The sequence below is a fragment of the Monodelphis domestica genome, chromosome 3 (genome assembly GCF_027887165.1).
Source record: "Monodelphis domestica isolate mMonDom1 chromosome 3, mMonDom1.pri, whole genome shotgun sequence".
NCBI classification, from domain to species: domain Eukaryota; kingdom Metazoa; phylum Chordata; class Mammalia; order Didelphimorphia; family Didelphidae; genus Monodelphis; species Monodelphis domestica.
The window spans coordinates 481,326,623-481,341,451 of NC_077229.1; the positions used below are offsets into that span (position 1 = coordinate 481,326,623).

The 14,829-nt window shown below is 33.5% G+C and overlaps 1 pseudogene; it reads right to left on the reverse strand.

Annotated features, from left to right (window-relative positions):
- Window positions 1–12,152: 12,152 nt before the first annotated feature.
- LOC100618658 (cleavage stimulation factor subunit 1-like) lies at window positions 12,153–13,290 on the reverse strand (annotated as a pseudogene).
- Window positions 13,291–14,829: the final 1,539 nt, after the last annotated feature.

The following is a 14,829-nucleotide window of genomic DNA, read 5'->3' on the forward strand; positions in this document are numbered from 1 at the left end:
GAGTTCACGGAGTAGGAGAGTGGCACAGTCTGGTCTGTACTTTAGATGAATGGAGAATGGGTTAGACTAAGGAAAAACTTGAGGCAACTAGACTCATCAGGAACTGAAAAACGTTAAGCCAGAGGTGATGAAAAACTGTTTTAGAGTGGTGCATATGTCAAAGGAGAAGGGGTTTTATTAACATTCCAAAGGAAAAATTGATAGAGTTTGGCAATGAATTAGGGTTGGAAGTGAGGGATACAAGTCTGTAGCCCCCAGTAGTGAGAACAAGTCCCAATAAAATCAGAGTCATCAGCTAGCTAGAGCCAGGTACATATGATCTCACCCAAAGCACCTGATAAGTTCTTGACTTTCCCTGGCTGTCCTTGTTCTACCCACTGAAGCAAACATTTCCCTGAGAATCTGGACTAGATGGTTACATATTACCTATGATTTATTATCCTATAGAAAACTCTGTTCAGAACCACTGAGGTAATCTAAATCCATTGTCTCTATCTTGTAAATCATTACTAATCATTGTCCCTGCAAAAGACTTACCTAATCCCTTAGCCTTACTCATTTTCCTTATAAAATGTATACCCCAAATCATTAAATTTTGTCACTGTCTAGCAAGAGGATTTTCTGTGTGTCTGTCAGTCAGTCTGGTGGTTTGGTCCTCCTATAATCCCAGAATCATTTTTCTCACTATGGTTCATTGACCCACAAGTAATTTATCAAGCAGATCCTGACACAAGTCAAATACAACTATAGTTTCAAGTTTGAGGGACTGGAAGGAGGATTTAAGGGAAAGATAATAAATTCTGTAGTGGACATATTGGAATATCTCCTCTGGGGAAGTTGCTCAGCTGACCTCCTAGGGTCAACTTTTCTCTGAAGTCCTACTCTTGATTACCAGGGCTAGTTCCCACTTGATTCCTTAGCTAGCTCTCCTTTCTGGAAGTCATTCCAAGTCAGGGGTCATTCTGCTAAAAGATGCTTAAATGCACATCCAATAATTGCCTATCTACATTTATGTCTATTTGTGTATGTGTGTGTATATGCATCCTTATTTGCACTTTGAATTCTCTTAAGCTGATTTCCCCAATGCTATATGGAGAGGTTCCTTCCAGACAAGGATTTCCACTACTAAATATCATAGCTAATGAGAGGAATTGAGGGGATTTCTTCCAAGAGTACCTTCTGGTTTATACCCAGCTGCTAAACTCAGTGGCTGGGATTTAGCTAATCAAAACCCCTTAAAGGCATATTCCTCCCTCTTCCCCACCCTCCTCATCCAATAAGTTTCTTCCTTCTCATTAAGTCAGAGAAGGGTTGTTCTCCAAATTGATAACAGAAGGTTGACACCATGTTAACATATTAAAACCCTGCCATATGTATTCTGGAATATCTCTATCCTTTTCTTATAATGGATTTTTCAAAAGTAAAAAAAAAGTGGATTCTTGAAAGTCTAGTCCAATGAATTTGGTATCAGTACATAGCAGATTTGTTGTACAGTTGCACATTATCAATCTTATAAATAAATGAGCAGCTACTACCAGTCATCACATATACAGTTCTGTTTTAATATTGTACTGTGATAAAGAAAATAAAGCCATATGTGAAATAAAATCCAGAAAAATATGAAACATGTTTACTCATCTGTAAGTTTAAGCCTATATCACCCATATTATCAACATCATGAACTAATTTTTGTTTATTTTGACTAGTATTGACTCTATGTGCCAGACTATATGTCCCTATCATGGACCAGCAATGGATCACTCATAGTGTGAAGGTTCAAATCAATTCCTTTGATAAAAATAGACATAAATGGTCCAAATAAGAGTAATCTCTCAGGTTTTTGAAAGTCAGTACATGAAATTAGCAAATGACAAGGAAATTCAAAACAGTCAGTATGTGGGCTCTCTGAGGTCTCAGGACCTTCATTTTCTAAAACCATCACTTTTATATCATTCTTGCCCAAAGCACCAGGAGGATAAAGTTCAACCAAATTGTTCTAAGTTTGCCTTATACAGCTTCTTCATTCATAACTGCCCTACATAGTCCTGTGGAAGTGTGAGGGAGAAACTCAAGAATTCCCACTTCTGCTAGTATCCTGACTCAGCACAAGTACAAAAACTGACACTGAATCTTAAGGCTACAGATCTCCTACCATGGAATCCTTTAAATCCCTTTTTACTCTAATTTCCAAGTCATGTTATGTTAAATATGTTTCTAGCATCTTTTCATGCTTTTAGTGAGTTATATAAAACATTTTAAATCAAGAATTTTAAGGTGTCTTTAATTATTCATTTCCTCTATAATTCAAAATTTATTATTAGGAATCTACTTTTTAAGAATCTTCATTGATGTTATAAATTAAATAATCCAGAGGAAACCCAAAATGTTACACTTTGTGAAATTCAATATAGGTGGCCATAGCTGAGGATGTCATGTTAGTCCCCTGAAATTTGAGAATGAGAATAGCCAGAGGTTGGGGGGTCTAGAGAGTATTTTTTGTTTTTCTTTTGATCTAATTGACCTCTTTTAAATGATTTCAATGCCTTCAGACAAAGAGCAACTCTGAGGAGGCAAAACCAATTCAATCATCAACTGCTTTTAATATTTCCTACTCTTGGTCAAGATGAATTTCACCCCTGGCCAAAGGAGTTCTATGTGTTGCCAGATCACATTGGTGATAGTTACAATGATCTAGAAAATAGAGAATAACCTAAGCAAATTCTTTAAAAGTTGGCTAGTCAGATGTTAGGAGAAGTGAAATCTATCACAATACAGCAAGGTGAGTTATTAGCAGGAGTGCGAGAAAGTTCCATCACCACCTAGAGGAAGGAGCAGCCAGGTAAATCAACTGCAACCCTTCCTACAGAAAGGTAGCCATGCTAACTCCACCTACATGAGTAGACTCCATGTAACAGGGCTATCTATACCTGTGCTATTATACAAAATATTATTTCCATATTTGACATGTTATGGAAGATAACAACCCACTAAGAAAATAGTGAAAAATGATGTGCTTCAATCTGCATTCAAACTCTATCAGTTTTCTGGAAGGGCATAGCACAGGTATAGAAAACCTTTATCATCCCAGAGGGGCATAGGTTAGGCAAGGAAGTACATCATTCATTGAGATTATTATCTCTAGGATAATCCATAAGAAATACATGGGAGAAACTCTGTTCTCAGGGAATTTACTGTGAACCCCATTGTCTTAACTATAAAATACATTTTAGCAATTTTATATAAAATATGAAGTAGTTTAACCTTTGGTATAAGTTTTTAGAGTCTTTGAATATATTACTTTTCCAATGAGAGCAGTTCCACTTTTTGCTATAAAGTAGTTACCTTGGTTCTGCCCTTACTTTTCCATTGAAAGAGATTTCACATTGTATTGTAACTTGTTGCCTAACCAAAGCAATTGACATGTCTAAATGAACTGAGAGTGTGACAAAAAGGAGCTATAAGAGTAAGAGTAATAATAATAAGAGTACGCTTTACTTCCTGTTAGACCAACAAAGATCAACAAAATAAATATAAACAATTAAGGGTCCAAAAGGACCCATTCAGCTTAAGTCAATGCAGAATAAACTTGCATTGTAATTCAATAACTTTGCATGCAGTTGCAGAAAGGTGAAAACTTGAAGTAAGGAAAATCTTATCTCAAGCACTTATATGAAATGTAATTGAATAAACCAACTCTCAATCTTAGTTTCTTCATCTCTAAGGGAAGGAATATGTCATCTTCAATTATTATACCACAATATTGTCTTTTAAATCAAGTGATATAATGTGTGTAAAATATTTAATAAACCTTAAAATTATATGTAATTGGTTATTATGATTTTCATTATCATCATTATAATTCCACTCATCTTTTTCATGGAATTCATATATAAACAGTCAAAGGACAAGTTGCTATCCTGCTATTTATTATTCTTTTATATTTAATATTCTAAATACCTTGCCCAAGTGTACATAATGATTGCTTTTTTGTAAATGAATTTTATTACAGGCTATACATTTATTCTCATAGGTTACTGAAAATATATTCAGACTTACAGGTCATATGACCAAGAAGATGGAAGGATAGACATTTCTCTGATCCTTAGGACCTTTCAAACTTCTCCAAAACATATATTATACATCAAAGTTAAAGCTTCAGCTGTCTCTACAGTCTAGAATAGCTAGGATATAAAAGGAAAAAAAACCCATGAATTGACACCAACCAATTCACTCAACATCCCTCACCTATCTCTAATGCTGCAGTAAGGGTGCATGAATAGACCCAAAGGGCACAACACATGGGCTTGCAACACAACACAACTCCGTACTCTAATCTCTTTTCCCTGTTTCTTGTGCCAAGGAGACTCCAAATCCTGGCTACAGATGTTTCCTTAGCTTGCAGTGTTGACCAGCACAACAACAGCCTGTCGGGAGTAGACGCTTACTGGGAGACATGACAGACAGTTTCATGGTAGCCAACATTATAGAACCAGCCCTACAAATCTCTGAGCTGCCAGAACTAAACTGGATAACCTCATAGCATCAATATTCAGAGCTGGTGCCAAACCAGAGAATTGAAGACCAAGAAGACCAGGATTGGGTATTGTATATTAGGGGGAGTGTATGTGCAGAATCCCACTAAGCATGAGAGAAAGAACTCAGCATGCAGATGGGGACATTTCTGACCATGCAAAAGTCAATCAAGGCAGAGACCTAGGCTGGTGACCTGTGAATTTCCCAGTTTTGGAGGAACCTGAGACTCAGTAACTGTCTGAAGCCAGATTTGAACTCAGGAAGGTGAGTCTTCCTGACTCCAGATCTAGCACTCCATCTACTACATCATCCTAGCTGCCCCAAAGAAATAATTAGTTCTTTACACAAACTTTGGTATATTCTTTTTTTTCTCCACCAATATATTACTTTTTCATGTGTATTTATAGACTTTTTTTTAGCAACACCACCTATAAATACTTTGTATAAGGTAAATAAACATACATTTTGTCCCTATTTGGAGAGGTTTTATTTTTTATAATAAATATATTATGTACCCTGTCAATAAAGATAGTTATGCTTGTGTCTGAGAGGAAGACAGTAAAATGTATGTAACATTAAATTACGTAACCATTATGAAGCATTTGAATCAATAATCATGGGTCTAATATGGACTTGACAGTTTTTCAGAAAATCTAGTTTTAGTCATATTTCTTGATTTCATTGTTCTATTATTCAACATATTATGAATACACATACTTTATGTTTCATTTTGATTTGTGTGTTTATGTAGACACTAGATATTCTTATAGGAGGCACTCTATTTCTCTCTCCCTCTGACTTCTTGAATTACCTTAATCTTTTGACTTTTTATTGTAATTACTGACCAAGGGTATTATAGATTTATGATATACTTTTAAAAATTCTATTCAGTACATTTCTTGTTTTGTTTGTTGTTACCTTCCATCAAGAAATATGAATTCTGAATTTTCAACGATACATATCTCCTAAACATTCACTTAATTTTCCAACATCTTTTTCAAACCTTCAATATTTTATCTTCAAAAAGCATATTTGACACCTCCCCTTACAGGTCTTCCTGAAATACTTTCACTATCACTATTCCTATTGTCATTCCTCTGTCAATGACCCTAATATACACTATTGTATGCAAGTTCTGAAATATGTATACATTCTCTGTCAAATATTAAGATAGAACATATTTCTCTATGCTTGAACTAATCCATTTTGTTTGTTTTAGACAGTTAATTTGAATTTGTATCATCAAACTTAAGTGACTTTTTGAAATGGCATTCTATATATGCTCAACTCCATTTCAAAGGACTTGGGAAAAAATCATTATTTTTGCCATCCATCTTATTAGTGGATAACACAGAAGGGGTTTGTATCAAGCATAGATTTTCAGTGCCTTGTGGTTCTTCTCCTTTTCCTGATTCATATTTAAATAACATCTTAATTTTATTCTTTTTAATCTAATTTGAGTTTAGAAATCATCATTTTTTCATTGCCCTCCAATGATTTTCAATGTGCTGTACCATAATCGAGAAATGAAGATATCATTGACAAAAAGCATTAAGTCCTTGTTTTTAACTGGCAACATTTTTGAATTTTGTGATATAATGCTCATGAATAATAAACTAATTCATGAGTCAATTTTGTGCTTACTTGTGATTGAGTCACTTTAATGCTTAGTGCCATCTTCACTGAAATATTTCCAGGAGGTCAAATATTAGCATTTCTCTAATATATTCTGCCTTCTTCTGTCAGTACACAAAGGAATACCACTTATTCTATTATCATTCATGTCAAGGTACTCTTCAGGATGGTTACAAATAAGGCTAGCCTACAACCCTATGCTGTCTCACACTATCCATCAGTTTCCGTGTAAAACTTCACCTGGCTATCGTTTCTTCTATTTGTTGTTGCCCAACATTCTACCTACCTCCCAACAACCTGATACATATATGTCTGTACATTTTGCTACACAAACAATGTTCAGAGTTTTAAGAAGAGTTGTTGTGGTGGTGGTGCTCATTGTTATATGTGTTATTTCAGTGATCTCTAATAGATGAGCAAACACTCAGGGAGTGATTTTTTCAAGGTCATTCAGACATTAGTTATCAGAATCAGGATTTGAATCCAGGAAATCTAACTTCAGAATAAGTATTTTCTCTTGCATCTGGCATGTGCTGACCACATGGTTAGGCCTTGGGAATAGAAAGAGAAAATAAACAGAAAAAAAAGACCTTTTTCTCAAGGATTTTTCATTCCATTGAGAAAGAAATAAGATACATAGAAATAAATGGATGCAAAATACAAAGCTAATGCCAAGTTATTTCGGGGAGAAGGCATTAGTAACTGAGAGAGGATCAAGAAAGGTAACAAGGAAATATTTTTGAAGGAAATTCAGGACCCTAAAATGTGGAATGAAAAGAGTTTCCTTTCCAGGCAAGGACAAGAGCTTTTGCCTTTACAAGAACTTAGGAGATGCAATGTTAATGTATAGAAAATCATTTTCAGTCAGTCCATTTGCCTGGAACACAAAAGATATGCAATAAGCCTAGAAAAGTAAACTACTCATTTAGGCTGGTTCTTCTCTCTAGTGATGCTTATGCTTCTTCCCCTCTTGTTCCAACTAGCATGTAAGACCTTCATGTTCCCACAAGCCATGACCCTTTGAGATGGCACTACCTTTCTATGAAAGTCACACACTTTGTCCATTGGTTTTCAAGCCTAAGAAACTTACTTTGTCTTTTTAAAAAACCTATTGCCTCTTCTTATATCCAGTAAGTCTCATTTTCTAAACTGAGGGACTTTCTAGTCCTTACAGTGAGTTGAGTATGTTTAGAGGGTTGTGGCTACATCTTGGTATCTGTGATGGAACATATCTCTGGTAGAATAAACTGTTCAGAGAATACAGTATGACCAGATTAACTATTCTGAGATGATATATAGATTAATGTAGTAAAATATGAGAAGATAAGTATCATGAAGGAAAGAGTAATCATATATGAAAGTGAATAAATGTGCTGATGTAACTGATAGCATACATTTTCACCTACAAATTTTGAGGAATAGGAAATAGGAAAGGCTAACCCACTCTACTATGGCTTTGAAAGAGATTATGCAGACTTTGTGTTAATGTGGTCTGTAACAAAATATTATCAACTTTTGGAGAGCAATGAGGGAAAACCCTTAAAGATACTGCCTCATTGTCACTGCTTTGAGCCTCCAGTAGCCTCTACAAAGAAAGAGTCATGAAAAATGGACAGGAAACCCATAATTTAGGGATTCCTTAAGACCAATGTGAGTGCAAATATTTTTGTATCACAATGCATACCATTACGACCCAGCTACTAACAAAAATAATTTCCAATATTCTCATCTGGATCACTCACATACCTCTATGTGTCCATTCTAGAAGCCCATTTTATATTTTTGCAATTTCTTCATACTTAGAATATGTAGACATAGCATGGATAATGTCTGCTTCCAATTCAAGAAAGGCTATTTCACTGAAGAAGGTCAATGCATTTGTCTTAGAATTCTCTAGCCTAGTAATCTCTAAATCAGAAGCTGTTTGATTAGCCAAAATTATTTGGTATGCAGATGCTATTATACTTTAATGACCCTACCCCTGCTCATATTTAGATTGCCCTAGAATCACCTGAAAAAAAATCTAATATGTAGTTTTTCAAGAAACACAAATAACCCAAATGAACCAAATTTTTTTAATTGTGTCAATTTAAAATGTCAAGAATGGGTGTGAGAGTAGCAGGGTCATAGGCAAGAACGTGAACCCATTTTAATCACTCACTAAAATGTAGTCAATTAAAAGGTTTTAGGTGTACATAGATATATATGTTTATATATATATATATATATATATACATGTACCTGTGTTTAAATGTATTAATATTAAATTCATTTATATTATTAAATTCATATGTTAAGGTAGAAAGATAAGAACATCAGGGAAATATAATGAGAAATTGCAATGAAGTAGTACGAGTTAAAAAACCTGAGAGAACAAAAAAAAAACAAAAAAAAACAAATTAGATGTACAATATCCAGAAGCAAATGTATGTAGTTCCATAGCACTCAATAAACACACACACACACACACACACACACACACACACACACACACACAATCAGATACAGTACTAATCAGATACAAAGATAACATAATGGTTTTAAATTTATCAATAATAGTTGATATTCTGCAACAGAATACTATTTTGACCATATTTAGAAAGTTGTAACACTATGGACTCCAAGGATTTACATAAATACTCATAACTAAACATATTGAAAATCTGAGTACTTTCTTCCCTATACCAGGATACTAGTGGAGGTGCTACTTAATCTCCACAATTCTAGTAATAGTCAGAAAGATGGCATGTTAATATTCTGTGTAAAAAAGTAAAGATTCTAAAACATTAACAACAGGTTTCGATTTGAGACTTTTAAGAGTCACAAAAAAGATTACTTATCAAAAGCTGGTTAAAAAGCTGGTCAGGTAGGATAAAACTGAACAGTATTATGAAATTCTATCTTCAAAGGTGTATACATAGTGACTGTGTTCTGGTAAGATATGGTTTTGATTGCATGAGATCTGAAGCCAAAAGTGATTAACAATTTGAAAAATACTGAAGGTGGCTTTTAAAAAGTTCAAAATGAGAATGACGTATTCTTGAAGTCAAACTTGATATCTTCCTCAATCTGCATCAGAGTTTCTAAGAATATTGTAAAAAATAACCTGTAAAAGTAATTTATCTAATGCTTGGCTACTTTATATTGCTCTTTAGAAGTAACTATCTTATATTTGTAATATTATGTTACAATTTTGAATATGCTTCCATATATACTATGCCTATTACCTAATTTAATTCTCATAACAATCCAATAAAGCCAATATTACCCCCACTTTAGATAAGATGAAACAGATGGAAATAGATTAATTTGCTAGTCTCTTGTCTTATGGCTAGTAAATAGCAAAGGCAAGACAAGCCCTCAGATTTTCTAAATTCCCAAGTAAATGCTCTCTCTACAACATTGCAATGATTTTAGAATATTTCTCTGAGGTAAATACTGTAAGAGACTAAATAATGCAGCCAAAATTCTATGACACAAGATGTGCTCATTGCTAAGCCAGAAAGACAAAAAACAGAAAGAGAACCATAGACGAATGTCTTTATTGAACATTGATACAAAAAAAAATTAGAATTGATGAATGTGAGAAGCATGGAAAGATCTACATGAACTGATTCAGAGTAAAATAATGGTAATCAAATATAAATAAGCACAAAATAATTTTAGGGAAAGGAAAACATTAATAATCTGGGATAAATAAAGAAAGGATTTATGTAGAAGGTAGTACTTGAAGGTAAAACTTGAGCTTTACTTTAAAAGAAAATAGGAATTCTAAGATGTGGAGGTAAGAATATAAAGCATTTCAGTTGTTGGCAACAATCTATACAAAGGCACAAAAGGAAGACAAAGAAAAGGCCATAAATAACAACATGCGGGGAAGTTTAGCTGGAAGAGAGACATAGGAAATCAGGTTTGAATCAGACTGTGAAGGGCTTTAGGTTACAAAGAAAGGTGTTTGTATTATATCCTGTCACACCAGAGATCCACTGAAATATTTTTTGCCAGGGAGTGACATGGAATAAACTGTGCTTTTGAAATATCAGTTTGATCAAACTGTGCTTTAGAAATATCATCTTGAAATATCAGCTTTAGAAATATTAGTTCTCAAATACCCTTTATATGGGTTGAATTGAAAATGGAAAAAATTGGATGTTTTATTAGTAGAGATAATAATGGTTTCAAATAGGATAGTAGTGGTTTAAGTGAAAAGTCCAGATATTTTGTGTTTAATATTTGTATCTCTCCCAGTGTTTAGAACACAAAATAGACTCTTTTGCAGACATATGAATCATTTTAATTCAAGGAAATTTACAATTTATGAAACTAAACATTTAAATGAACTGGTTAGATGTTCATTGTGATCCTTCAGTTAAAGTATTTATGCCCTAAAATGCAAGAATGCACAAATATTATAGGTTCTCCTTAAAGTCATCTTGTAAAGCAAAATTTGAAAAATGATTCAGGACCTCTCAATTCTTACTTTTCCCCAATGAATGTTTCAAATATTTTTGAATATCCATAGATCATAAAGTTCCTTTACATATTTATATGACAAGATTTAAAACAAAACTTTGAATTATTAAACTGGAGAACAGAATAATTACTTAATATATAGTTTTTACAGACTGTTCTCCAATCCAAAAACAATCTATATTCAGTTCTGTGATTTCATAGCAATCCTTATATTGCAGATACTTTAAAATATCTTAAGCCATTACTGTCTGGAATGATTCTTAAATGAGCAAATTAGTGATATAGAAATACTATCACATCTACCAAAATTGAATTTTAAATGAAAAACAATATTAATGTGTTATATATGTAAAGACTTTGTTCCCAAGTTATAATTCCCATAAGTTCAGGTGTATTTATAAAATGCTTTTTTTTTGTCAAAACTATTTTCTATGTTCCTACTTTGTTATACTATAATTTAATCTTTGGGACAACCTAAATTGTAACAAATACTTGGAAGACAGCTTAGATGAATCTTTTATCTTGCTAGTGCTAACTAAATCAGTAGAAATTGTCTTCAAAAGGTTTCAGGAAAACCAGTTAATTAACTATAAAACTATAAAAAAAACTTCAAGGTTAGAAGCTGGGTACTATGTGTCTCAGTGATGAAAGTAAGATTCATGCTAAAATTAACTAAAAAGTATCACTTAAAAACTTCATGAGGGAGACTAACCAATGTCACTTATAGATAATAGAATCTCTAATGTCTAATTTTTATTATGTTCTAGGCATAAATAACATGTTGACTTCTCAACTTATAGCCCACTGTCACATTTTATTGCATTGTTAAATATAGTATAAACACAGAAAAGCAGATGCTGAAAATAAAAGCATCACATGGATGCCATTATTAAAATCCTTCAGGTAAAAATTAGTTGGAATGAAGAAGGTATTGCAGATCTGAATTTTAATCCTGGAATAGTATTTTTAGGTAGAATTGAAATTTTTAAAGGAGTTCTTAAATATTACACAATTATTTGTTCTCAGAAATACAGGACCAAATGCAGCTACCAAAGTTTTCTTTTCCTTAAATAATTAAATGTAGTAAGATAAAAGTATATTAGATGACAAATAAGGTGAAAGAAAAATCTTGATGACAAAAACATTTTTTCTTATGAAAAAGATTTACTATTATGAACAAACATTAAATATTATGCTTTCTGATGATCACACTGTAATAATCAGTGAATGTGAAACTATATATATATATGCACATATATATATATATATACATTTCCATCTTTTCCCACCATGATTCTAAATCAAAGTAAAAAAATGCATTTCATAAAAATTAAGGAAGGCTTTACTGTTGGTACCACAATTGCCATAAGATAGTAAAATGAAATAAGGAATACTCTTAAAAGGATTTAAAAAATATTCTGTCTACAATACCAGGGCATATTAAGGAGCAGGAAAGAAAAGAACATCCAAAGAAGGAATTTCTAATCTGGGATTGATCACCAGAATGAAAATCAAGCTCTGAAGTCATCACTGCAAGTCACAAAGCCAGAGTTGGTGGGAGAGTACACCATACAATGAATAATATTATTGTGCCCTATGGAAAGTAGATTTCTGTATTATGCTGTTCATGAGTCCCAGCAGCAAAACTGTCCTTTCAACAGGAAATGATATAAATCATCCCTGTGCTTAAAGACTACTTGAGTTTGGTATACTTGTAATCCCCTAACGTTCATCCTCTTGAAATTTCCCATAGTTTAGCTACAGAGACTTTTTCCACTTGAGAGAATATATTTTGAATTTTTGGAAAAAATTGCAGAGCAGACTTTAGTACCATAGTGTGCCTTCTCAAAGGTAGTAATATAGCAATTTGAGACACTATCCCTAATTTGATGCAGCCATCCTTGCTACCAGTCACATACAGGTTGACACGAATTAATTAACTGAACATATTGCATCTGTGTGTTGATCTTAAGAGTTGCAAGACACAAAATATTGAAATGTATTGATATCATAAAACTGAAGGTGTTGAGGGTTGGGTTCCAACAAGTATGAAGTCTCCAGAAAGATAAAATGAGATTAAAAATAACATTTCAGCTTCCTGATACTAGAATTTTCTCCATTTAAATATGCAACTTCATCCACATGATCATATAGAGTTCTGATAACAGGATGATTTTCCATATTCTGCTAGACACTCTCATTCATCAGACTTCTCTTGGCATAGCACTTTTTGCTAACATTCTTTCTGTATCTAGTATTTTTATTGAAGCATCAACAGATCAGTAGCTATTAACTGTCCATCTCTACTGTATGTAGCCACACAGTCCTTTATGATATGTGACATAGCAGATTTTGTATTGTGAAGCTTCTGGAAACATGGTCGGGACATTTGCATCAAACTCCAGGTCAATTCCATTGCCAGGAGGAACTGAATCATGTCATCCAATTGAATACTGAACTGCACTATCATGATTTTCCATTCTTAGTTTGATGAAATGGATAAACCATTCAGGGGTACATACACAGACTGAGACTTGATTTTATCAATGAGAATTTAGCAATATGGATATAGTTATTGTAGAGCAGTTGACTGATGATCAATTTATAGAGCTATTGCCTATCTTTTAAGTTCACTTTTATCCTGTACATATTGGTGAAAATTTTAGCTATCATCTCCTTTCACCTTGTTTCCAGAACCTAGTCTGCAGCTGGCAGGCTCTCGCAGCTCCAAGTTCTAAGCTTGTAAAATGGTTGCAAAAAGTCACATAATAAACTCTTAAACATTAACTTTTAAAAGCATCAGAAACCTAAGGCTTTGAAAATTAAAAATATAGAATTTTCCCCTAATTTGAGGAGAGAGAATAGGCATTGGTAGGCAATGTAGGGTAGGAATGTGGGGTGGTGAGTTTATCACAATGGTAAGCACATAGCATTTGAGAAATAATGTGTAAAACTCCATTGACAGGTTCCAGTGAATACTTGAAGATTCATCCAGGCAGCTGTGTGAATACAGTCAGACCCCTAAGATTGTATAGGAAAGGAAACAAAGGCAAATGTGTGTTTGTACTTATCTGATTAATAAACCCTAAGAAATTTCTTGCATGTTTAAGCAAACATTTTAATGTTTCTCTCCATCTCTTTATTTCAAAATGCTACTTACCCACATAAAACTGCATTCTAAAACTACCTTCATCAATAAAAGATCTTCTGTCACTCTGGCCAGAGTTAACCAGGTCTCCAGGCTGAACAGCTGCAGAATTTAATCTAGCTTTCAGTAATTAATTCATTCACCTCATTTGCATGCAAGCCACTCCACTTATAGCCCAACCTCCAAGGAATTCTAATGTTGATCCTTTTAAATGTAGTGAATATGAAGTAGATTTAGGCTTGCGATACTCCACTAAAAAGGAGCCAATTCTCTTCTTTTCACCCCTGAACCTTTTTTGTTTCTATAAACCATGTTTGGATGACAGGATTCTGACTGATTTAGGTTAATGAGCACAGTATAAGTTAGTGCAAAGTCATAATTCTAGAATAGGCTTTTTTATGATATTTTAGAACTTTTAGTTACATATTGGTTTCACACCTGGGTTCAAATTCTGATTTTGATACATACTGAGTGTGTGGCCTTTGGCAAATCACTTACTCTCTCAATGCTCTAGTTGACCAGGGTATCTAAATGGATCTAATTTAATGAAGAATTAAAAATATTTTATAAATAACAGTATCTTACAACCACATGTAAACAGTTAAGGGAGTGATATCTTTAAAAATAGCTTGTTCTCCTAATTACTGTAAATTTGTCCCATGAATTCTTGCTTTCTGCTTCTACAGTAATCCTAGAGGAAGTGGATACTAAGGTGATGTGATATATATGATTTCTAGGGTATTGGGAAGTGTACTCTACCCTCACCCCTAATTCTTTAAGACCTAAAGTTCCACAATTTATTTATTTTACTGAAAGTATAAACCTCTGCTAAAATGTAAATATCCCATATATACCTGTATTTGGAAAATTTCATAGTATCTTTTCTAGAGATTAGATTTAGATAGAGGAAGAAGGAAGAATGAGAACACTAGGCACCTAGAAAGAGAGAGTAAATAAACTAAAAGTGAAGAAAGAGTATACAAAGGGTTAGGATGAGGACAATAAAAGCATCTCAGCCCATCCTAGAACATCAATTCAGA